A 26,966-nucleotide genomic window follows, 5' to 3' on the forward strand; every position below is an offset into this window, starting at 1 on the left:
GAGGATGTTGCATTTAGAAATGTGCTATTTTTATTTTTTTAAGTGCCTGTGGTGTTTCAAAACTGTCCGTTCCGAGATGCCCCAAGAACTGACAAGTTTTAGACAAATGCCACTTTTCATATCAACCCTGAGCCCTCACCATTACCCGGAATGGCTGCCTCAACCTGCTAAGGCAAATATGAGTATGCCAGGACAAAAGGAACCCCTTCCTTTCTGCTCTTCCCCACTCCTCACCCCACACACACCCTCGCTCTCTCACTATGCCTTACTCCTTACTCTTTGTCTAATTTCCCAGCAAACAGTTTGGAGCAGGACCACCTGGGATAGTTATATGTGCATGTCCCGGCCTCCACTGTGCATGTTCATAGCAATGTATCCTAGTGGTTAGGAGCATATGCCTTGAAGCCAGATGGTCTTGGGTTCAAATCCCTTGTTCTACCACTTACCAGCTGGGCTGCTTCTGGAAAGTTACTTAACTTCACTGAGCTTTAGTTTCTTCTTCTACAAATCAGAGAACATTGTATATGTCTTGACTTTTGGCTTCCTCCCTGACCCATGTCTGGGCTCTACTCCCTCTTGCTCATGGTTGCAGCCACTAAGACCTCCTCTGTGTTCCACAAACATTCTAGGCAACAAACTCACCTCTACTACCACCTCAGGACCGCTGTACTTTTCCTTCCTTCTGCCAGGAATACTCCTCTTGTGTTCATCTGCCTCCTTGCTCCCTCACTTCATTTAGATCTCTGCTCCAGTGCACTTCCTGGGAGCAGCCTTCCTTACCTCATGGTACCAAATTACTCACTCAACTCCCTACCCATCCTCCTTCTCTGTCCCTTACCCTGTGTTATTTTGCTCCACAGCATGGATCACTCCTGACTCTTGATTAACTGATGGATTAATGTCTGTGTCCACCCAGCCCTCAGTAGAATGTAAGCTTCATAAAGGAAGAAATGTAAGCTTTCTGCATTCTTGACCCCATATCCCCAACATCAAGGGCAGCACCCAGTGTAACTAGATACTCCTAAAGATCCATTGAATTAATGATGCTGTGAACGAGTAGATTAATGAATTCATGTAATGAATGCTGTGAATCCCATGAATTAATGAATGCACGTGAATGACACCTACCTGATTACAGTTGGGAAGACTAAGATAAAGCATGCAAAATACTCAGCATGGTTCTTGTCACATAAAAATCATATAACTTGTTTATCAAGCACTTACAATGTGCCAGACATGATTTAAGCACCTTGCACACACTAATGTAGTTAATGCTGAAAACAATCCTATGAGGTAGAAGCTAATATTATAATGTAATCTCCACCTAGCAAGCAAGGAAACATAAGAACAGAGAGATAAATAACTTACCTAAGGTTACCCAGCTAGGAAGTACTAAAGCCACAGTTCTAAGCTACACTCTCAGCCTCTAGCCTATCCTGCCTCTTGGGACATGAGTGCTGTGAAGGAAGATGTGGTTGTCATTGCTGTTGTACCTGTGTTCTCTGAATGTCACAGGACCTTGATACCACACACCTGCCTTGCTCAGGAGATGGTACCTGAGAAGGAAGGGCTAGGTTGTGTGCATGGAGAGCCCAGCCCTCAACTCTCAGCCATCATCCAATCTGGGAGCTAGTCTGTGGAAGGCCACATAAGGCAGAAGAACGTGCACTGGGGTGGGAGTTTGCCACTCTGGGCTCTTGTCCTGCCCCTGAAACTAACATGCTGTGTGACCTTAGATAAGTTACCTCACTTTTCTGAGCCACAGCCACTTCGCCTATATACTAAAAGTGTGAGATAACAACCCTCCTCTCACTGTGGACTTTCTTAGAATATGCTTGGACAGCCTCCAGTAGAAAATATTGCTTGATTGAGAGACAGCAATGGAGAGATGTTCAAATCCCCCTTCCATCAGGGGGGCAGGGCCTCACCCACGAGACATCGGAGCAGGGGAGTCAATTTCTAATGGGCTTTGTAAAGGAGGAAACCTGGTCAGTGAGGCCTCCTCACATGCTAAAGGCAGCCCATACCTGGCTGCTGCCCACGGTTGTGCTTACAAACGCAGCCCTGGTTTTGCCAGATTTCTGCAGATAGGCTGGGAATCTGAATTTGTTATGTAAAATCACTCCATTTTTTTCAATGTTGACACAAATTTCAGAGCACTCTGGGATGGGAGGTGGCATATTTGTGGGATAGATTAGACCCAGGGGCCTGGCAGTCCACCATCTCTGCACCTGCACCTGCTGTAGGGAATAGGGAGAGCTGCTGCTAGGGAGATGACTCCTCAGGGGGTTTAAGTCTGACTATCACCTCCCAGCGAACCCAGTGGGGAGGGGAAATGGCCTTCTCCCATATTCCAAAACCAACAGGAACTGGTAAACAGCTTTTCTCTTACAGTAATTTTTTTTTTTTGAGATGGAGTCTCACTCTGTTGCCCAGGCTGGAGTGCAGTGGCACAATCTTGGCTCACTGCAACCTCTGCCTCCCAGGTTCAAGTGATCCTCCTGCCTCAGCCTCCCTAGTAGCTGGGATTACAGGCACGTGCCACCACACCTGGCTAATTTCTGTATTTTTAGTAGAGATGGGGTTTTGCCATGTTGGCCAGGCTGGTCTTGAACTCCTGACCTCAGGTGATACACCACCTCGGTGCTGGGATCACAGGTGTGAGTGCTGGGATCACAGGTGTGAGCCACCGTGCCTGGCCCTACAGTAAAATTTTTTATGCCAATTCATTTCTTTATTATCATGAAAGTCATACATGCACATGGTTTTAAAAAATGCAGAGTGTAAAAAAACATATAATCGGAAGTATAATAAAAAGACCCCAGCACTCTTCCTAAAAGTAAACCAATCATTTCTTGTGTCTCTTTCTAGCATATCTTTTTTTTCTTTGCACACTGGGCTCATATTCTACACATTTTGTTCTGTATCTTTTACTTAATGTATCTCAAACCTATTTCTTATCATCTCACACAAATCCATATTGTTTTTTTGATTGTTCTGTAACAAGCCTTTATATAGGCTCACTATCATGTATTTTACTAATCGCTGTGGCCAGACCCTTTGGTGGTATTCAGTTTTCAAAGAACGATCTTGTCTATATGATTTTTTGTACACATGCAGCATATCTGTAGCTTAAGAAATAGCAAGTATTTTTTTAAGTGACCACTCAAATCCATGGTAATTAGTCTGGTGTAAATAGTGATGTATGAATCTGCAATGTGTTTTTTTTCCTAGTGTGAATTAAACATTACTGTGCTGAAGAACAAATAATAAAGCAAATGGAGGAAAATATTAATAAGAGGTGACTTAGGTAGAGGGTATATTGGTGTTCTTTGTCCCATTATTTGTAGCATTCTTGCAACTTTTCCCTAAATTTAAGATAATTTCCAAATTAAAAGAGTTAATAAGTTACTCTAGTGAAGCATCCAGAAAATCAAGTTTGAGGATAACATTTTGACATGCCTGAAATCTTATATTATTAATTATAAACACCTTAGTCCATCCTGCTATTTAGAGTCTTTCGTTTTCTATTTGATTTTTGAGAATTTACAATAGTGGCACATGCTTACAATGGGAAGTGAAATAAAACACTACAAAGATCAATAAAGGCAAAATAAATTATCTGACTCCTCCACCCCGCCTGTCCCTCCGATCCCCCCTCCTCTTGATGTAACCAGTGTTACCAGCCTGATGCGAACATTTCCACAGCATACTCCTTGTTGACACACACATATGTAAGCATATAGTCACCTGTTTGTGTGTTTTTAATCAGAAACTATATGCATTAGTCTAAAGCTTACACTTTTTACCTTATCGCGTGTCAACAGATAGAGATCTAACCACTCTCTTTTTTTCCAGTTTCTTTACATTCACATACAATATTTAGCAAAACTATTTCTTTCTGGCCAGGCATGGTGGCTCACACCTATAATCCCAGCACTTTGGGAGGCCGAAGTGAGTGGATAATTTGAGGTCAGGGGTTTGAGACCAGCCTGGCCAACATGGTGAAACCCTGCTAGTACTAAAAATACAAAAATTAGCCAAGTGTGGTGGTGCACACCTGTAGTCCCAGCTACTCGGGAGGCTGAGGCAGGAGAATCACTTGAATCCAAGAGGTGGAGGTTTCAGTGAGCCAAGATCGTGCCACTGCACTCCAGCCTGGGCAACAAACAGAGCAAGGCTCTGTCCCAAAAAAAAAAAAAAAAGGTTTCTTTCTAAATAGCATTTTATTAGATAATCATATAAAATGTACATAATTTGTAAACATAAAAGAAGAAAATAAAAATTCCATATAACTCCCCAACCAGTGGTAACCACTATTAGCACGCTGGTGTATTTTCTTTGGCTCTGTTTGCTGTGCACCCATGCACGTGTCTGTGTGGGGATTAGTTAACAAAAATGAGGATATTTAGCACGTTTTCTTCCATCCTGCTTTCTTGACTTACTATTACAATGTAAGCATTATTCCTATGGATCAAATATCCTTTTAAAATATGAAGTTTGAAGGTAATTTTAAAAATTTTAAGTTAGGTTAGGTTTTACATGCCTACAAAGTGGGAGAGACAATCAGGGAATACTTCGTGAAGGAGGTGATACCTTCTGAAGGATGAATAGAGGTCAACTAGATGGAGAAGAGGGGAAATAGGTCTACTAGGCTATGGGCAAAAACTGTATGGGCAAAAACCTGGGGGTAAGAGGAAGCTGGGTGCATCCAAAGCCTGCATGAGGTTTGACGGTGCTAGCCTATTGGTTTGGGGTAGCAGAGGTATATAGTTATTGGAAAGGCTTCAGCCAGATTAAAGAACTTCACTTTTGTCCCGACTGAAGGATTTCATCCAAGAAGGGAAGGCAAGATGGTATGATCATGTCTGAGATATACATTTTAAGATGATCACATTGGTGACAGTATGAGGACAGTGACAGGGGAGGCACAACTGGAGGTAGAGAGAGGATTATAGGTTTGATAGAAAGTCCTGGACCAGTGTTCCCTGACCTTTTGAGATTAACATCCTAAAAATCCACCCAGCTCTCCTCAGCAGCCCAGAGCCACCTCTGGAATAGTTGCCTGAGCCTCCTTGGCAGTTCTGATGTTCTTAGCTGGTGGACTTCACCTCCAAGCCCCAGAGTGCATGTTAATGAAACCATTAGCAATTGATGGAAATGGTTTTGGAGAACTTGCGTCAAGAAATAGGTTCCTCTCTTCTACAGCTGTCCCCTGTGACCTGTAGTTCACAAAACAAAAAATATTCAGAGGAAACAACATCCTGGGAACCCACAAAATTATAGAACTCAACAGATGGTTTAATTGTAGAGAGCCTGGGTGGGTTGGAGGGTGCTTCCTCACCTAATTATCCCCAGTCTGATGGTCTCAGCATCATGGGGCTGGAACATCCACCAAGATCAGGCCACTTCCACATTTTATACTTGGAAAATCCAAGGCTCTTCAAAGCCTTGCATATGGCCTTTATTTTAAAAATCCTCTTTTTAAAATCAGATCCTCACTTTCCTCTTCTTTTCGTGAAAACCAGTCTCAGGAGTTAGTTGGTCACTCATACCCACAAATCCTCCTTCTGCCTCTGGCTGCCTGGGCCATCCAAAGAGGATCCTATCTGCCAGCAAATGCTAGTCAATGCTGCAGAGGCAGAAACCTTTGTTTCTTCTTGTAAACATCTGTAGTAATAAGTAGGAAAAAGAAAAGAAATGCAAGAAAATCTGTCTACCTAATTGTTTGGAAGTGGAATGTTTTCCATGAAGCATTAATAATACTGACCTAGCAGTAATTTTTCATTTTCAGCTCTGGTCTAGCTCCTATAACTCCCAGCGAGACAAATGAGGCATGGTGTGCATATACGTGCATGCACACATGATTGTGTTTGTGTACACTCATGACTAAAATCTAGCTCAAAACCATAGTCAGTAATATATCTGTTTGGTCTTGAGCTCCTGAAGCCATTCATACTGGCTGGAAGGCAGTGTTGCACACAGCTGAAAACACGTGGACCTGCATTTGAACTCCAGCTCTGTCTCCTGCGAGCTGTGTGATCTTGGGAAGTTGTATACCTTCTCTGTTTCTTCATCTACAAAGTGGGACTACTGTGATAACTATCTTACAGGGATGTGAGTACTGACGAGATGATACCCAGCAAACAAAGGCATTAACACGGTGTCCAGCATGCAATGAATGGCAAATGTTATTTCGATTGGAGCTTAACATACAAATGTTATGCTCATGTATTAAAACATTTCACCCCTGGGGATCCAGGTGGATCTGGGTTCTACCCATAAGAACAAATCAGACCTGATAGAGGCATAGGATAGAGGATAGGACAGTACTCCATAAATCTAAGAGGCCAAGGCAGTCTGTGAGTATGTTGTTAAAATGGAGAGATGTGGCCATAGCCCAGTGAAAAGCCAAGTTCTTGGATGAGGGGAAGAGAACACATAATAAGCCAAAGATGCTGGGCAAAGGCGTAAGAGAAGGGTGAGTGGCAGAACTCCAGCGAGAATTGCCAAGAAATAGAGTCAAGTGCAAGGGACACACGAGGTCAGGTAGTTCAAGAACTAAGGCCAAGAATGAGGGGGCTGCACCAAGTTGCACTACGTGAACAGCACTGGAGCATCTGTGCACCCATCGCAGGGCTGGGCACACACCTTCCTATGGCTCAGGGAAACAATGCTGAAGATATTACCCAACATATTAACCCGGGGAATGGCAGACCAAACAAAAGCACACTTTTGCCATTGTCCTTTCCTGGCAGGCTGCGTCTGTGTCAACACATCCAGAGAGGTATATCGGGTCCTTGTAGACCAATTTGTCCTAGAACAGAGCGGACTCTAACAAAAGCTGTTTGTAGCTGGGCCGGCTGTATTATGCATGACATTCATTTGCTAATTTGCATTTCCTTCACCTCTTAAAAAATGAAAAGCAGCAGCAAATAAATGATGAATGTAAGGGAAATTGAACGCCTAATAAATGAAAAAGCTGCAATGATGAAAGAACTCGGTGCAGTTTGAAAATGAAATGAGTTCTCCTAAAGAGGGTGGGACATGAACTATCTGAGCAAGATAGCCTTATGGTATATGGCTCACACTCTTGATTGGGAGAAGATTCAGGAGGGAATAGCAAGACCCCATGCTCTGCACAACCTTAGGCAAGTCACTCCATCTCTCCAAACCTCAATTCTCCTATTTGAAAAACGGACATGATAGTACCTGGCCTGCTTACCTCACAGGGTTCATGGGAGAGCAGCACGAGTAATGTAGATGGGAAAGCTGGAGCTAAACCAAGAACTTACCAATCAATACAAGCGATCATTCTTAGTACAATTCAAGGACTGTCTCCTGAAATCAAAGGGATTTTTTGCCTTTAGAAACAACTTGGGGTGGGAAGAGCAGTCTTTGAATACAGATCTGAGTTTGAATCCTGAAACTATCATCTTATTAGCTGTATGACATTGAGTAGGCCACTTTAACCTCTCTGAGCCTCAGTTTCCCCATATGCAAATTGGGAAAAAATGGTACTTGCACCTTCATTACATTGGTCTAAAAGTTAACTAAAATAAACTATAAGATGGTACCTGGGGCCAGTGTGGTGGCTCATGCTTGTAATCCCCGCACTTTATGAGCCCACAGCGGTAGGATGACTTGAGGCCAGGAGTTCAAGATCAGCCTAGTCCACATAGCAAGACCCTGTTTCCAGAAAAATAAAAAATTAGACGAGCATGGTGGCATACACCTGTAGTCTCAGTTACTTGGGAGGCTGAGGTGGGAGGATAACTTCAGCCTAGGGGTTCGAGGTTGCAGTGAGCTATGATTGTGCCACTGCACTCCAGCCTATGTGACAGTACAAGACCCTGTCTCAAAAATAAATAAATAAAATAAGATGGTAGCTGATCCGTAATAGGTGTTCAACTAAAGCTGGTTTTAACTCTTTCCTGCCCTATTGAACAACAACATGTGTCTTAATTTTGTGGTAACCTAGAACCCACTTCATGAAACTGTAGAGATCAACTGCAAGAAAAAGTTATAATTTTGAGATTTTTCTGAGCTGTGAGAGAACTTAGAAATATTTAGCCCAGGATCTGTCTGTCTCTCTCTGATAGTCAAAGCAGTTTTAATTTACTACAAATACTAAGTCAATTCCTTCTTTGAATATAACTATGCAGCGAATTTGACATCAGGAAAGTAACAAGTAGGCATAAAACATTAAGAATTTGGCCTGCTATCTGCAGGTTTAAAATGGAAATAAAGTATACACACAAATATGTTTTTGCACATAACCGTTTGAAATACATATTCATCAGCATCAAGCCATCTAATGCCGATTACATATAGCTTTAAACTCAGAGGCACAATTTTTGCCTTTAGTCAGAATTTTTCTAAGCCTGTTCCTTAGAGTTGTAGGGTTCCATAGAGGGTCCCTGGGCTCCCTTGGGGGAGATAAGGAAGCCTCAGTGCCCAGGACTCCCCTCCGCACTGTAACCAGGGCATCTTTCATTTGTTTAAAACACTGGGGTTCTATGCAAGCCTTTTCTGTTTAATAAGAATGTTTTCCTATAAAACAAAAATATGGAAATGACCAATGTGGTTCAAACCATTCATCTTACAAATTGAATTAATAAAGCTTATAGGGGAGCAGTGACTTGCCCGAGAACATGGCGCATGGGATAAGCGCGGCAGGACTGGGGGCAGAACTCGCAGCCAAGGCCTCTTCTTGTTCTACTCAGAGGACATTTTTTGAGTGTACAAGTAATGTTTTCTGGGAGCTGGTGGCATGATCTCCCCTGGCCCTGCTGGACACACATTTACAAGATGGTAGCGAAGTGCTGGGCTGGGCTATCGCCCCACACTAGGAGCAGGCTCCCGGCTGTGGCCTCCAGGGCCACGGGCTGGCCACCCACACCCCAGCTCCTCGAAAAAGGGACATCTCCCTTTGGGTGAGTGTTATGTCAGGACTAATTCAAATAGTTTCAAATCAACACAAGGAAAATTACCAAAATTCTTTAGCACCTATGATGTGCCTGGTAGCTTAAACACAGTATATTATTACTTTCCTAGGAAGCAAGTATTTATAGCCCCATTTTACAAATAAGGAAACTGAGGCTTAGAGAGAATCAGTTTGCCTAAGATCGACACAGATAGAACTGTCAGAAGCAGGATTACTCCCTAGAAGTGTCTGGCCCCAAGAATCCCTGATTCCCAATGCCCTCTTTGTTTCCTGATCTCCTGGCCTGTGAAGTCAGACCCCATACCTTTTGGATTGGCCCCACTCACTTCTCAGGGACCACCTTCTCCTCCCACCATGATCCCAACTCCCTAGCTAACAGGCCAGTAAGTCCCAAGCCTATGGCACATGAATCCTGAGAGGTGTTCAGCAGCTTCCCCAACCTACAGAGTGAATGGTTTCCCCACCCGCCCTGCCTTTGGTGGAACTAAGGTTTATGCAACCGCTGCATAAAGTTATGCTTTGGGGCCTGGGAGCTCCAAGAGGCCTCCAGAGTGAGCAGACACCTGCCACATGTGCCCAGAGGGAAGGATAGTTAGAAGGCAGGGCTGCAGCCCTGGCTGAGATTTTGGTCTTGGCGTGAAGGCCATGTTATACCTCCCACCACTGACGTGTTTATTCACTTGGATTCCTAGACAGGACCCTGTCCTGGTCCTTCTTTTGTCTCAGGGCTCACTCCTGCGGAGACTCCTCTTCTCCCCAACCTCCTAGTGTCGGAGGACCTCAGGGCTCAGTCCTCAGTTCCCTTCTTTCTCTACCCTCGCTCCCTTGCTCATCTCCTCCAGTCCCATGGCTGTAAGTACTGTCTCCATGCCTATGCTCCACTATTAAAATCTCCAGCCCAGCCTTTCCTCCCAAACCCTGGGCTCTTCTCCCCAGCTACCTACTCAACATCTCCATGTGGATGTTTAGACATCTCACCACGCCCCCATTTCTAAAACTGAGCTCCTGTTCTTACTCCTGAAACCTATTCCACCCACAGTCTTCTGTATCTCGGTGAGGACACCTTCATCCTTCCATTTGTTCAAGTGAAAAATCTTGTGGCCAGTCTTCACCCTTCTCTTTCTCTCTCACCCCACCTCCAGTCTGTCAGAAAATCCTGTTGGCCTTACCTTTCAAATATGTTGAGAAACCAGCCATGTCTCACAGCCTGCACTGTTCCCATCCCATCTAAACCATCACTATGCATTACCTGGATGACTCCAGAAGCCCCCTAGCAGGACTTTCTACATCTACCCTTTCTCCTGTAGGAGGCTGGGTCATGGACCCCAAAAATACCAAGTACCAACCCCAGGAAGCTGTAAATGTTGCCTTGCTTGGAAAAAAAGACTCTTTGCAGGAATGATTAAGTCAAGGAACTTGAGATGGACAAACCATGTAGGATTATCCAGGTAGGCCCTAAATATCACCGTAAATGTTTATATCAGTGGCAGAGGGGGAACTGACACATACAGAGAGGAGGAGAATGTGACCACGGAGACAGAGATTGATGAAAGTGATGTGGCCTCAAGCCAAGAGTGCTGGAGCCACCGGAGGCTGGAAGAGGCAAGGAACAGATTCTCCTTTGGAGCCTCCAGAGGGTGTGTGGACCTGCTGACACAATGGTTCCAGCTAAGTGAAACAAATTCTGGATCTGTGGCCTCTAGAACTTTGAGAGAATAAATTCCTGTTGTTTTCAGCCATCCAGTTTATAGTAATTTGTTACAGCAGCCACAGGAAACTAATGCACTCCTCTACAGTCTATTCTTACTGCATTATTTTAAACATCCATAAGATCACATTAATCATTTGTTCAAAAACACCCAGTGGCTGCCTCTCTCATTCAACGAAAAGCTGCAGGCATCTCAGTGGCTAAATGCTCTTGCCCACATTACTGCCCTGATCTATTTCACTATCACGTACTCAGCCACTCCACCTACACTGGCCTTCTCACTGTTCCTTGAACAGGCCAGGCGTACACCTACCTCAGGGCCTTTGCATTTGCTGGTCCCTCCGCCTGGAATGCTCTTTCGTGAGATAGCCACAATGTTCTCTCCTTCACCACTTTGCAGTCTTGAAAGTTGAGAGTCAAGTCCAATCTCACCTTCTCAGTGAGACCAAGCATGGCCAACCCAGTTTCAGCTGCAAACCACACCCCCTCTTCCCCTGGCATCCCCATTCTACTCATCTACCTCTGCTATTTCATAGTCTTCTATCACCTTTGAACATGCTATATTGTGTTCGAATATATATCAAATATATTCTGTTTTATTATGTTCATTGTTTTCTGGCTGTCCCATACATACACACATACTTCAGAGTCTAAGCTCCCTGAGACACAAGGACCTCTGTTTCTTGTGCCCACTGATTTATTCCAAGTACCTAAAGCAGCACCTGGCACAGAGGAGATGCTCAGAAAAATGAGTGCATGCATGAGCTATAAAACCAAAACTTACCCGCCTTTGTTCTTAGGGAAGACTCGCCCTCCTGTCCTTACACAACCACTGGGGAACCTACTCTTGGCTTAGCCAACTGACTCCGGCTCCAGGAAGCTCCTTCTGCTGGGTCAGTTCTCTACTGGCCTCCTGGCTGAGAGTAGACACGGGTAGGCTCTCTCTACCTTGATTTTCTGAAAGCTACCTTGTTCTCTTTGTCCATTGTCTCTGTTCCCTGGAAACGCTTCCTCCAAAAATACTGGTAGGTTCAAAACTAGAGACAATTTTAGGTGGTTTTCTTTTTTTTTCTTTTTGGATTCACAAAGTTTCATGAAAACCAAATAAACTTAGAAAAGAGATCCGAAGGAGAGCTGAAGAGTTGCCAGCTGGACACCTAAGATCTCTCAGGCCCTCAACATTTGTATTTGAAACCACACCTCACTTTGTATCAAACACACTAAAAAGAACTTATTTCACAAAATATATAATTTTTTGTTGTAAAATACTTTGAAAGGATTTTAAAATCCTGCCTTTGTGGTTATTTGACTAGAAATTGGCTCACCACCTAACTCACCACTGGCTATGATTTCTGAACACCCACCCCATGTACTCTGGAATTCTTGCAAAGTGAGGAGAATGTGGCTCACACATTATTTTCAAATGTAATGAAACCTTAATAAATGCTCTATCGAACAATGAATGAAGGTGCTATGGCAAGAAGTTGATATGTGGTGGAAATGTAGATAAACATTTATTCATTTCATTCGTGCCCTTTTCTTTTTGTATTTTGGAGCTAACTACATCTTTTTTCAAATCCAATTTTCTTCTTGTTGTTGGCTCTTAAAAACCTCCTAGGTCCTAGGGCCTTTATCAGTGGTGGCTGATGGACAAACTGGCTGTGCTGGGGAACCCTCAATGAGAATCAGAAAGGCTGGGGGCAACCACCGACTCACTGTGTGAGCTTGAGCAAGTCCCTAATGCACTCTAAGCCTGAGCTTCCCTCTCCCTGAAATTGGGATTATGGCTCTGCTTCTATGTGACTATAGGAATCAAATGGGATAACGTATGTCAAAAGTGCTTTGTAAACAGTAAGGCACTATGCACTTGCTCATTTAGGCAATTGTTTTTAACAGCCTTGCTGGCTGAATTCACTTGCACTTAGCTCAGGAGGGATTCCTTATTTCCTCCTGAGCAGGGGTGAACCCCGCCGCACCCTTGCAAGGCTCTCAGGCACAGCGCCTATTTGCCCAGAAGTTCCCCGACCCCATTCTTTCTACTGATCTGGCTGCCAGGCCTACCTGGGCTTTATTAAAGTTGCCCTACTGCACTGAAGTTCGTTTTAAGTACAAGAAGGGGATGAAGGGGTCAGCATTTATGGAAAGCACAGTGTTAGGCGCTCTTTACACATGGCGTTTCATCCTTAGGGAAGCCTGTGATCCCAGAAGTGTTCTGTTTCTCTCCCTGCCTGCACCCTCTCTGTAAACAGCAACTCCATCTGCCCCATACCTTGAGCCAGGAACCTGGGAGTCGCTCTTTATTTCTCCCTCTCCCTTCCCCCCACCACCACATCTTATTCCCCAGCCAATTAGGCCAACTCCACCATCAGTACCTATTCTGAACCCACAGACCTAGCTCCATCATGACTGCTACTTGACTTCTTGCCTGGATGGTACACCTCCAAACCAGCATTTCTAAATTCACAGGGTTTCCTGTGTTTCATCTTCTACCAGGAATCCACAGTGACTTTTTTTTTTCTTTTTTTTTTTTGGTAGAGGTAGGGAGGGTCTCACTATGTTGCCCAGACAGTTGAACTCCTGGCCTCAAGCAATTCTCCTGTCTTGGCCTCCCAAAGTGCTGGGATTACAGACATGAACTATTGTGCCTGGCCCAGAGTGCTTTTAAAATTGGTAAATCAGTTCACTCTCTGCCTTCCTCCATTAGTGCTTCCTCCCAAACCCCTTATGGGGCCTGCACACTCTGGCATCTGCCTTAGCCTATGGCCTCATCTCTCACTCTCAGTGCTCCTGGCACTTGACCTCCTCCCAGTCTCTTGAGGAGCCCACCAGGCTCTTTGCCCCTTTTTTCATGTTACCCTCTGATGCTCTTCCAGCTCCTCACATAGAGGACCCCAGCTCAGCAGCCACTGCCTCAAGGAGGACCCCCAGATCTCTAAGGCATATCAGTTCCTGTCTTTCCTGAACATCATTCCTGAGCTTCCTTCATAGCTCTGTACAGAATTTGCAACCCACATTTTAGTTTATTTGTGCATTGTCTGCCTCTTCATAGTCAGTAATTCCAAGAGGCCGTGGACTTTGTGTGCTCAGCCCTCATAGACAGCCAGCACAGTGCCCGGGGCTCCGTGGATGCTCAGCAAACAGCTGTTGAATGAATGAAAATTCCATATTGACTCAAGATGGGAGAGCAGATGTTTAACCCAAAGATAAGCTGAAATTCCAGCCCCTTTAGGATCCTAGCAGCCTCCTCTGGACTCCCCAAGCACCTGTTCCTATTTCCGTAATAGCTCCTACTGCACTTTAATTGATCTTTTCCTCGTCTCTTCCATTCCATTATGAGTTTCTCAAGGACAGCAGCCATGTCCCTGTGAAAATGTGTTTAAGGAGTAACTAGAACTATGATGAGCAGTCCCAGGAGCCATGGCCACTAGGGAGTCTTTATAATGCATGTGATGGTTGTCATACAGTTATAATGATGATGTTATGATCTATATTAGTATAATTATTACGTGATCGTTATTACAGAATAGACTATGTTAATGCTAAAAACACCCCCACGTGACCCAGTTTAACGCTTTTGTTATGTGGATGAGACCAAGAGTGCTGAGAGGAGGGTCTTACCCAAGATCACACAGTGGCAGACCCAAGAGCAGAACTCAGAGCTACTCACTCCCTATCCTGTTCCTCTTACCCCCAACATGTACCACCTTGTTTTAACAGGTGCATGGGGAGTTTCATTCCTCTGCATTCTCGCCTGAGCAGAGATGCTGAACGAGTGAAAAAGGCAGGGTTAGTGGTCAGACCACGCCTTGTCCTCAATGCTGAAGGCTGTGTGTTGAAAGCACAAGACCCTATATGCAAGGATCCTCTAAGAGCCAAGGGTCTCGTGGTGGGGCAAGGTGTGGCCAGGACAAGCCACTCTTAGGGAATGACAGCTGCTGAGTGGGAGCATAGATTCTCGTGGTAAAGTAGATTATCCTGCCTTTGTTACCAAAGCTGATTGTGTGTGAGCTTTGTGTCTGCATAAACATTTTAGTCAAACATCTGCATGGAAAATAGAAATCATAAAAGTTATATCTAATGCATATTATTCTAGGCACTTTGCTAAGCATTTTATGTGTTGGCTCGCGTAAACAGTGATCTGATAAATTCGACCAAAAAGATCACCAAATGATGTAAATCAGGATTTCATGCACTTCCTAGAGGCCTCATTTTCCAGTCCAATTGTCTACATGGATTTCTCCAGTCAATGGATGATCACCTAACCTGCCTTTCCAGTGTAAATAGCAGGCAAATACACAGTTGTCTCCAAATACTGCCAATGCAAAGTGTTTCAGATGGGGACATATCTTGAAGTATTTGACCTCATCTAATCTAACAGGATCGCTTAGCATGTCCCTACACTTCCTTAGGCTGTCTCCATAGGAAAGGTTATGCAAAGAATGAAAGAATAGAAAACCTTATCAGTTTAATTCCCTCAGCACCACAGTTAGCCTAGCGATGTGCATTTGTTGCTATCTCATGAGCATATAGAAGCGGGCTGGGGGACAAGGGGTTTCTGGGAGATTGAATTCATCCCAGGATTGAAAAAGGGAAAACAGAGGCCCAGAGAGGTTAAGTGACTTGCCCAAGGTCACACAGCCAATTTATGGCAAAGCCAAACTAGCACTTGCTTTTCCCAACTCCCAGTTAGATTGTCCTTCTTTCAGAGGATTAAAAATGATCAGGGAAAAGCTGGAAATGGGTATATGGAATTCTTCATGCAATTCTCTCTACTTGTACTTGTTTGAAATTTTTCATACTAAAAAGTATTTTTAAGTGAAAAAAGCCCTAGAAGTGTATTTGATCATAGCAAGAATGGGTCCTGTTTTTATATTCACGTCTTCAAAGAAGATGTGTTTAAATCTTCCCGGAGGGATCGTTCCTGTATGTTGAATTCCCTCAACATCACACACAGTCTATTCCACACATAATTACTATTGGCGAAACAGGCTTGGATTTTTTTTCCTTCTGTCTACCAGCCAGAACACAAGATTTCCCTTCTTTGAAGCTCCGAGTACCCCTGGGAACCGGCCTCAGGTTTCCTCTCTACCCACATTTCCGCATCTCCTACCCATCATACCCTGGCAGCCATGGTGCCCCCAACTTCATTCACCCACAGACCACCTCAGGGTTTTTGCCATTGCCAAGTACTGCAGTCCTACGATTTACTAAATATTCTCCTTTGAGCTGACTCATTTTGTTTACTTCAATCTATTTTCAGAGAAAACTGCATGTCATTGCTATTGATGGAAGATCAGTCATATTATCTGTGAAATCTGGGTTTGATGTACTAGTTACACTTATTCTAATAATCATTATAAAATGCATAGTTATTAAGAAAACATTGTGTCCATCAATGTACAACTTCATCCTCTAAGAAACTCTGTCATCAGCTGCTGGTTTCCTGGGAAGAGCCCTGCATGGTATCTCTGCCTCAAATGCAGGGGTGTGTGAGTGTGGAAGATGTGTGCACACACATGTGGGTTTTCATCAGTGGATCATGTCCATCTGACCACGGCAACAGAAATGGCATGTGCTTCTGATTTCTGCCAGGTGCTCCAGTGAGCTGGGCTGGTGTGCAGGAGTGAGGGTGTGGCTTGCAGGTAAACCAAGCAGGCAGTCCAGCAATCACCTCTCGATCCAGACCTCTTACTCCCTGCCCACCTTCCCTGCACAACAACCCCCACAAAATAAGCGAAGTGCCCTGGAAAGAACCTTAACCACCATTGCTGGAAACAGAAATAGGTGAAGTGTAAGGAGGACTGAGAAGGGATGGGCCTCAGCAAGAAAAATAGGTGTTTTATGGAGGCGATTATACACTAAAGTGGAATTTGTAAATTGAAAACTCCCGGACGTCTCGGGATTACTCTCATGAATGTCAAGGGCTTAAGGCTCTTATGTTTATCGAGAGGCAACGAGGAGTGCTAGGATGGACTTGGCTGTGGAACCACACAGACTGGGTTTAAATCCTATTTAAGTCATCCTGAGAAGTTGTTTAAGTCCTTGGAGCCTCATTTTCTTTATCTGTGAAATGGGGATAATAATATCCTCTATCCAGGGTTGCATTGAAGATTAACTAGGAAAGAACTGGGCATAGTGCTGGGCTATAAAACACAGGCAGTTGTGATTTTCCTAAATTTCTGAAAGATCATGGAAGACTTTCTGATTCATTGAAGAGAGAATAAATCTTTTTTTTTTTTTTTTTTTTTTGGATGGAGTCTCGCTCTGTCCCCAGGCTGAAGTGCAGTGGCGAGATCTTGGCTCACTGCAAGCTCCGCCTCCCAGGTTCACGCCATTCTCCTGCCTCAGCCTCCCGAGTAGCTGGGACTACAGGCACCCACCACCATGCCTGGCTAATTTTTGTATTTTTAGTAGAGACAGGGTTTCACCGTGTTAGCCAGGATGGTCTCGATCTCCCAACCTCGTGATCTGCCCGCCTCGGCCTCCCAAAGTGCTGGGATTACAGGCGTGAGCCCCTGTGCCTGGCCAGAATAAATCCTATTTTGTGTAGGTTCAGAGTTAAAGTGGAGAATACTTATAACTGTACTCCAGTGTTTTGAGATTGGGTTTTCCATTTATATATAGCAAATCTCAACTAGAATATTGATTTAAGTGGATCCCTCCACGATTGCCTGCTGGCATCATGAAGGTGTTCCAGTACGCTGCCTTAGAATTGCCAGGTGCATCTTGTGGCTTGGCTGTGTCTCCCCAGCTTGGTTGTGAAGCCCAGGAGGACGGGGACCATGCATTCCTTAGATATCTCCACTGGCAGAGGCACAATCTGTGTGCATGGTGGGCTCATAGAGCGTGTGTCCTGGGTAGAATCCAGTGGAATTAGGCCACAGGATTATTACAGTCTTCAAGAATGTCCCATAAATACAGTCCTCTTTCCCGCCCAGGTTTGGAACCATTTGAAAAATAAGAAAAGATAAAATTCGATATAGGTCAAAATGTTATCTTTATGACTAATAAGGTCTCTATGAGGCATGGTTTGTATCTATGAGGAAATGATCTTCCTAACCTAATAGTGAATGCCAGAATTCTGTGGACTCCCCCTGCAATCATAGGCAGCACAGGGCTGGAACAGCCTTCCCCATGTGGTGAGAGCAGAGAAGGAAGGGGGTTGAGGAGAAAAGCTGAATATTGCATGAATGGAACTCCCACCACGTGAATGAAATAGCAAAGGAATAAAGGTAGCATCTCCTTCTCTAGAGTCAGCTTACTTATTGGTTTGCTTGTGTTTTCCTGGATCTACCTCTGTTTAAGAACCAATATCCTGTAAGTCTTAATAAAGTACCCAATACTCAGTTAACCCATTCATAAAACAGGGTGGCATTTAAGAGAAACAACGTGGTTTGATTCTGAAGAAACTGGAATGAAGGAGACATGGATTTAATACAGTTCTGCCCCTGACTAGCTGTGTGACCATGAATGCTGCTTTCATGCTGCCTGGGCTTCAGTGTCCTGATCTATGAAAGGAGATCTATGATTTTTATGTTACAGGGTAGGTCTGGGTGATAAGTGAGATAATGTACATGCCAATGCCTCATTTGTAGTATGTAATAGGCACTCCATAAATGGTAAAATTCTCTGAAGAGCTAAAAACACCAGATATTGGCATGCCACGATCCTGCCTTTGAGGTGTTTTTTTGTTTGTTTGTTTGCTTTGCTTTGCTTGGAAGGGCTGGCTATGGAGAGGACAGGGAATATGTCCCTAAGAGCATCTGATTTATGGAGGAAGACACCCAGAGGGAGTGGAGCAAGAACCAGCAGGGCACGGACCCCGCAGGAGTGGGAGATGGGAGACCCACCCTACCCTCCAATGCCACAGCTCCTTCCCGCTCCTGGCTGCCTGGGGTAGGGATGCTGACAGCCTCTCGTTGCCTGTTACGGCCCCACAGGCAGATCAGGTGGGGAATCTAATTAAATGGCAAACTCTCATCCAGACAAAGAACTCCAGGTCTGAGCTGCACAGTGCCTGGCAGGGTCCCTGGAGATGAGGCCAATGTTTGCTTTCTGACCAGTTGCCTAGCATCCAAGCATCTCCCATCTCTCTGGCAGGCTGCTTTCTTAGAGAAGCTTTTCTCTATCCAACCTCAACAAAAGGCAGCCACTGGCTGGAGGGTCTGGAAGGAGGAGCATTAGCAATTTCAGGCTTGAAAGAACTCCTCTGGAATGAGCTGAGATCCAAAAAAAAACCTGTAGGTTCACACAGGTCTGATGTGTGAAGCTGCTCTGGCCTGGGACCTCCATCTTGGGAATGAAGTAGGGGAGGCAGTGTTTTGTGATAGCCATCTGTGCTCCACCAAAACAACTTGGGAGCATCCCTCACTCTGTAGACTCAGGTCAGGGCAGGGATGGGACCAGCACTCATAAGCCTAAAGCATCCAGATCAACTATCTTAGGCTGTGTCCATTTGGGAAGGTTTTTGGCTCCTGGGTTGCAGACTCATCCAACAAACCTTTGCTGTGTACCTACTATGTGCCAGATTTAGATTTCACTTTTATCCTACAGTCTAGTAGGATTGACAGGCAAGTCAACTGGCAGATACAGAACAATGCTGTGCTGCAGCAGCGTGGGGGTAAGTAAGGATAAGGGAGGCCTAACCTAGTCTTGGGAAGTCAGGGCAGGCTTCCTGGAGGAAGGAACATTTAAGAACAGCATGTGCAAAGGCCTGGAGTCTAGAAAGAAGAAAACTTATGGAGGGAGCAAGCACAGTGCTGACTGTAAGTAGACACTGAATACCACCCAATATTTGAATTTGGGATGGTTTGCAAATGTCTCTATGGCTCTCCCCAGATCTCAGCAAACCTTCTTCTAAATTTGTAATCACTTTTGTGTGGGGGGCAGGGTGGGAAGGCTAATAACACTCACTGAGCACCCAGGCCAATTACCCTGTATGATCTTAAGAATCCTCATTTATTTTTTCATTCATTTGACAAACAGTTATTGAACTCTTACTGTGTGCCGGTATTCTAGGCATCAGAGTGTATAGCAGAAAGCAAAAGAGACAAAAAACAAATTCTCTGTCCTGCAGAGTTTTCACTTAAGCCATAAGGAGTATAAGGGTAAACAAATATATAAGTGAAACATACAGACTATCAGATGCAATCAGTGTTATGTAGAAAACAAACGCAGGAAATGGAAGCAGGGATTTCTGGGGCCGGGGGATTACAATTTTAATCAGAGCTCTTAGGAGAGGGTTTATATTTGAGCAAAGACTTTTTTTTTTGAGATGGAGTCTCACTCTGTTGCCCAGGCTGGAGTGCAGTGGTGCGATCTTGGCTGACTGCAACCTCCACCTCCCAGGTTCAAGCAATTATCTTGCCTCAGCCTCCTGAGTAGCTGGGATTACAGGCGCATGCCACCACGCCCAGCTAATTTTTGTATTTTTAGTAGAGACGGGGTTTCACATGTTGGTCAGTGTGGTCTTCAACTCCTGACCTTGTGATCCGCCTGCCTCGGCCTCCCAAAGTGCTGGGACTAAGACTTTTTTTTTTTTTTTTTTTTTGAGACAGAGTCTCTCTCTGTCATTCAGGCTGGAGTACAGTGGTGCGATCTTGGCTCGTTGCAACCTCCGCCTCCCAGGTTCAAGTGATTTTCCAACCTCAGCCTCCTGAGTAGCTAAGATTACAGGCACGCACCACCAAGCCTGGCTAATTTTTGTATTTTCAGTGGAGGTGGCGTTTCACCATGTTGGCCAGACTAGTCTCAAACTCCTGATCTCAAGTGATTACAGGCATGAGCTACCGCTCCCGGCCGAGCAAAGACTTTAATAAAGGGAATTAGTGAGCCTTGTGGATATTGGTTGGGGGAGCCGTGTTGGGGAAAACATTCCAGGCAGAGGGAACAGCAAACGCAAAGGCCCTGAGGCAGGAGTGGGCCTGGTGTGTTCAGCAACAACAGGGAAGAGAGTCTGGCCAGAGCTGACAGGGCAGGAGATGGAAAAGGAGGTGAGGTCAAATCTCACAGAGATGGCAGGCCGTTGTAGGCATGCAGCTTTACTAGGCATGAAATGGGAGACATCTGGCAAGTTTTGAGCCAAGCAGCAGCGTGTTGCCTTTGCTGGCTCTAATGTCAAGAATAGCCCAGAGGGCAGCAACAGAGGAAGCAGGAGACCAGTAAGGAAGCAGCTCCCTGCAGCCAAAGCCTCAACATTGCTCTGGGCCACGCTGCCAGCCTCCCTGGAGTCCCAGAGCCTCCTCGTCTCTCCGGGTGAGTGAATCCAAGGAGCAGCCTCGTAGTCCAAAAATCTTGCAGTGCCGTCGTGCAGCTCTCACAGGGTTTCTCCAGCACAGCCTCTGCGATTTCACCTGTGGGATCCTTCACCAGCATGTGACTTCAGGCACGAGTGGTAATGAAATCAGGTAGAGAAATGGTGCTTTCAACAAAAATGAAAATAAACCCTGTAACCATGAAAACAACAGCCGCCTTTATTACAATGCTGAGTGGCTCTGGCTTCGGAACCACACAGGCCTACCGGGTTTGAATCCTGTTTCGTCATTTGTAAAATGGGTTAACAATAGCTCCCAGTTCCATGGGAAGGATTTAGTGAGATAGTGTGTGAGAAGTCCTTGACCACAGTGTGAGGCACAGGGAAAGTTCTCATTGGTGGTTAGTGAGAGATGGAGCAAGAGTGATGGCTACACAGAAGACTGAGACTCCCAGAAGGCGTGGACTTACCCCAGCCATGTCAGTTAGCATTAGCAATAGCGACACCAAAGGATGGGCTGAGACTAATAGTGCAGTATCCACCCTGTGCCACTTGCATACCTCGTTTAATCCTGCCTCAACCCTGCCACATAGATACATTGCATTTATTGTAGAGATATGAAAACTGAAGCTCAAAGCAAAGAACTTGCCCAGAGTCAAACATCTACTAAGGCCGGGCGCGGTGGCTCACACCTGTAATCCCAGCACTTCGGGAGGCCGAGGTCGGGAGTTCGAGACCAGCCTGACCAACATGGAGAAACCCCATCTCTACTAAAAACACAAAATCACCTGAGTGTGGTGGTATATGCCTGTAATCCCAGCTACTTGGGAAGCTGAGGCAGGAGAATCACTTGAACCCGGGAGGCGGAAGTTGCGGTGAGCTGAGGTCATGCCATTGCACTCCAGCCTGGGCAACAAGAGCACAACTCCGTATATAAAAAAAAAATCTACCAAGTGGGAATGTCAGGTCTACCTAATTGCAGAGATCAATACCTTCCCCCACCACAAACCCTGCTGTGGCCTCCACTCTGCAGCCTCAGGCCCAGCCCTAGATGGCACTCATTCTGTGCCTCACTAACATCCACTTGGGACTTTTTTGGAAGCCAACAATAACTTCTTCTGGCTCTGATGGTGCTCTGTGGCCTGCCCGGATGATGGACTTCTCAGCAGCACTGTCCTCAGCATGACTATGAACTCTTCATGTCCCTATATCAAAATGGGATTACAGGTACACACCACCACACACTCACATGTCCCTGCATCATGTCCTTGGCATGCCAGTGAACCCTTCATCTCCTGTCTTAGGGCTGCTATAATAAATTACCACAAAACATGTGGCTTCAAATAACAGAAATTTATTGTCTCACATTTTGGTGCCAGGAGTCCAAAATCGAGGTGTTGGCAGACTCATGCTTCCTCTGAGGGCTCTAAGGAAGATTTCCAGCTTCTGGTGGCTGCAGGAGTTCCTTGAGTTGTACAAGGCAGTATAACTGCAATTTCTCCCTCCATTGACACATGGCCCATTTCTCTCTGTGTCCAAATATCCCTCTGTTTTCTCTTATAAAGATACCCATCATTGAATTTAGAGCCCACTCTAAATCCAGGATGATTTTGTCTCAAAATCCTTAACTAATTACATCTCTAAAGACCCTATTTTCAAGCCAGGCATGGTGGCATGCACCTGTAATCCCAGCACTTTGGGAGGCTGAGGCAGGCGGATCACTTGGGCCCAGGTGTTCAAGATCAACCTGGGCAACATAGCAAGACCTCACGCCTACAATAACAAAAATTAGCTGGGTGTAGTAGCGTGCACCTGTAGTCCAAGCTACTTGGAAGGCTGAGGCTAGTGGATAACTTGAGCCCAGGAGTTTAAGGTTGCAGTGAGCTGTGGTTGTGCCACTGCACTCCAGCCTGGGCAACACAGAGGAAGATCCTGTTCCAAAAAAATAAATAAATAAAAGAGAGAGACCCTAATTTTAAATAGGGCCACATTTCAAGGTTCCAGGTGGACATGAATTTTGAAAAGACACCATTGAACTCACTACAGCCGACCCTTTTGCCTACCAAAATTTCACATCCTTCCTTCATGCAAAATACATTCACCCCATACTAACATCCCCAGAAGTCTTAACCCATTCTAGCACCCATCACCTCTAAGTCTAAAATCTTGTCTAAATATCATCAACTCCCTGTAATCCCAGCACTCTGGGAGGCCGAGGCAGGCAGATCATGTGGTCAAGAGATCAAGACCATCCTGGCCAACGTGGTGAAACCCTGTCTCTACTAAAAATAAAAAGATTAGCTGGGTGTGATGGTGCACGCCTGTAGTTCCAGCTACTCGGGAGGCTGAGGCAGGAGAATCGCTTGAACCCGGGAGGAGGAGGTTGCAGTGAGCTGAGATTGCACCATTGCACTCCAGTCTAGGCAACAAGAGTGAAACTCTGTCTCAAAAAAAATAATAATAATAATGATATATCATCAGCTCAAAAAGCCCCAAATCTCATCACTGAATGAATGAGTTATGGGTGTGACTCTGGGTCTGATCCATCCTGGGGCAAAATTCATCTTAATCTGGCACCAAAGAAGAGTTCAGGGCTGCCTCCATGGAGGCCAAGGCTGGGCCTGTCCAGGGCGGGTTCCTTCTGCAAAGACGTAGACAGGGCAGCACAGAGGGCTCCTCTGAACACTCACTGAGAAGCCCAGCTGGTATCTGTTACCTGAGAGAGCTGAGCTATGGTTACCCACGGGCTTTCCTAGTCTGCACGTCACTCCTCCCATAACCACTTATGTTTAAATAATTTGTACTTATACTGTGACTCATTACAAAAATGATTTGAGGTGGAATTAGAGCAGGGACTCTCAGAGCTGGAAGGCACCAATTCCCAGCCCATGCATGACTCATCCTGGCTCAGCTCTCCTCTGGCCTGGTCTAGAACACTGCCAGCACTAGAGAACTCCCTCCCACGTCAGCCCCACAGGGAGGGAGGCCAGAAGTGGAGCCCTGTGTGTGGGTTGCCCCTGTTAAAATGGACTACCTGACCCTGGGAAGGGGGAGGGAGAAGGTGCACACTGACCTAGTTTGGTTTTGCTTTTGTATATGGTTATTCCTATGACTGAAGATGTATGAGCCACTGTGGCTGCCTGCATCTCTGGCTGTGTGTGTCTTACGTCTCATGCCCCAGGGTCCAGCAGTGAACCTTGCTTTCCAGAACAGAGGGCTATAGGCAAGTGCAATGGAGAAGAAGTAAAATGGGACCAGAGCCACATGCCTGTGGGAGAGAGGGAGCGAAGGAAGCAGGAGAAGACCAGAAAGGATGCAGCCGCAGTTTTGTGTCTGGCCTCAGCCAGATCCCACAGGGGAACTCACAGAGGAACTCAGGGGCACGCATAGCGTTATGGTCTGAATGTTTGTTGTCCCCCTCCCCAAGATGTATATGTTGAAATCCTAACCCCCAATGTGATGTTATTGGGAGGTGGAAGATTTTGGCAGGTGATTAGGTCGTGGGGTGGAGCCCTCACAACTAGGATTATTACCTTTATAAAAGAGACACCAGAGAGTTCCTTTTCCCATTTACACCATGTGAGGATACAGCAAGAAGATGCCATTTAGGAACTGGGAAGCAGTCCCTCTTCCAACCTGCTGGTGCCTTGATCTTGGACTTCCCAACCTTCAGAAATGTGGGCAGTAAATGTTTGTTGTTTAAGCCACACAGTCTAAGGTGCTTTTGTTATTGCAGCCTGAACGAACTGCAAGACAATTAGCATCCAAGACTGGATCCCTCCTCATACCCTGGAGATGAGGGAGATGAGTGCCTGTGGGCAGAGAAGAGGGCCACTCTGAAACCACTCACCTCCCACCACAGGGTCTGCCGCTGCACTTCCACACATCACCCACAAGCCACCATGCCAGCCTACCACCAAGCCGGACTCTGCAGGGGCCCAGCCAGGGCCACATAGCCACGGCTTTTCCTAAGGCACAGAGAAGCTGAGAAACCTAGTAAGAGCCTCTGGGGTCCCCACTTTTAGTAAATTACAAGGAGGTGTTCAGCCTGCCCTGAACCTCATAAAAGATGGATGGTGTAGTTATATAACATCCATGGCTTTTTACGAACTTCACCTTTCCTTTAAAAAGCTGCTAACTTCAAAGAAAAAAAAAATCGCTCCAGGCATTCTGGTGGTTGTAATAAAATGCATTCCCCAGGAACATGGGTTGTCTCAGCCTTAGAGAAGAAGACAGGGTGGCCATGTGGGTGCCCACGTGCCTACTTCCTTGTGGGTGACAGGTTTTATCTCCCTGCAACTGATTTATGCTGAGGACTGACAGCCTGTGGCCATGACCTACTTTCCCTTTTACAATACAGCATCCAGGGCTCAGCAGGGCTGTCCCGCCTAAAGAAAACCAAAAGTACAGAAGCAGCACTTGGTAAGCGTGTGCACCGGAGGTTTCTCTTGACAATCTGCTTCATAAAATAAAATAAGTGTGTGTATGTGTGTGTGTGTCTGTTTATGTGTCTGTGTGTGTGTTTTCTGTAGAACGAGGGGTTCTTTTTAAAGAGCTAGCACCTCAAGTCATCTGACATTGGAATTTGAGACCTTCTAATCATTACTGTGAAAGCAACATCAGCCTACACAGCATGTGTGGCCTACATCCACCCAGCCTGATGCCGTTCAGAAAAAAAAAAACCAGTTGAAAGGCAGATGTGGAGACTTTTGTGTAGAGAATACCTGAATGGCTGCTTATGCCGTGTGTGTGTGTGTGTGTGTGTGTGTGTGTGTGTGTGTGTGAATTTCCAATTCCGTAACCTCAAGTGTCATTTCAGTTTTTAAATTCTGGAAGGAGTTCATGTGTATGTGAATTGGGTCAGATAGTAGAATTCAACTCAGGAGAGAGTGACACACACGGTGGTGTAGTGTGTGAGTTTTCTGTTGCTAGAGGGAAAACCTCGTAGCGCATGAGGGCACTGTCGCACAGCCAGGCAGTGCAGGGGTTGGGAAAAGAGGATTTGGGATTTAGGTGGAGCCTCAACATAGGCTTTGGCTCAAGATGTCAAATCCTAGAATGTTAGAAGGGAGCTTTGGGAATCATCTAGTGTAGCTGTCTTCAACTGATGAAGTTGATGGCTTACCCAGACCGCTGAGGGTATGTGAGGAATTTCCAAGGGGTGCACAGGCACAGAAAGTGGTAAAAGAATCCATTCCCAGACTGTCAGTTTCCACGTGGTCTCCAGGGCACGTAGCTGGAGTCTGCCAGGACAGGCCTTCTCAGGTCTCCCTTCCAAAGCCCCCTTCCCCCACTTCACAAGTGAAAGACAGGCCTCACTCCCTCTAGGGGACATTGCCCTGAGGGGTGGGCATCTCTTGGTGCCCACCAAAGGGGCCATACAAGAATGCATCGCTCCAGAGGAAGAAGACCCCCTGGACAAAGCACAATACAAGCACTACTGAAGAGGGCAGCCAGGTGCCAAGGACTCTGCATTACCTGTGTCCATCTCTCTCCTCTCTTAGCATTCAGAAGTGGCCACAGAGATGCATATTAATGGGTTTATTTGAATTGAAAAAATGTCAGACTTTTTGGCTGAAAAAGATTCTGAATTGGCTGATTGGCCTGACAATGATGATGGCTTTACCATTTAGGTTGTAGGATTGACAATTTACATAAACTCAACAAGGGAAATCTGCAGCCCGAAGTTGTAGTGAAAATATTTTTAAGGCACAAATACAAAACAAAGTATATTTAGGTGCTGTTTATAAATGTTTGAGGTGTGTCTTAGTTTTCTTGGGCTGCCATACCATACCATACCGTACCGTACCGTACCATACCATACCATACCATACCATACCATTCCATAGCATACCATACCATACCATACCATTCCATACCATACCTAGGCTGCCATACCATAGACTGGATGTCTTACCTACAGAAATTTATTTTCTCACAGATCTGGAGACTGGGAAGGCTAAGATTAAGGATCCATTTTCCCCAAGGTTCCAAATTTATTTAGGAGTGTGTTAGCATAAACTGTGAAGAGCACAGATCAAGTATCTAACATAGTGCTG

The 26,966-nt window shown here is 45.4% G+C and overlaps 1 protein-coding gene across 2 annotated transcripts in view; it reads left to right on the top strand.

Moving 5' to 3' along the window:
• Nucleotides 1-26,966, top strand: part of ASIC2 (acid sensing ion channel subunit 2) — a 1,138,845-nt gene that overhangs the window by 891,197 nt on the left and 220,682 nt on the right. The window lies entirely within an intron of this gene.

This window comes from Gorilla gorilla, chromosome 4 (assembly GCF_029281585.2).
Source record: "Gorilla gorilla gorilla isolate KB3781 chromosome 4, NHGRI_mGorGor1-v2.1_pri, whole genome shotgun sequence".
NCBI lineage: Eukaryota > Metazoa > Chordata > Mammalia > Primates > Hominidae > Gorilla > Gorilla gorilla.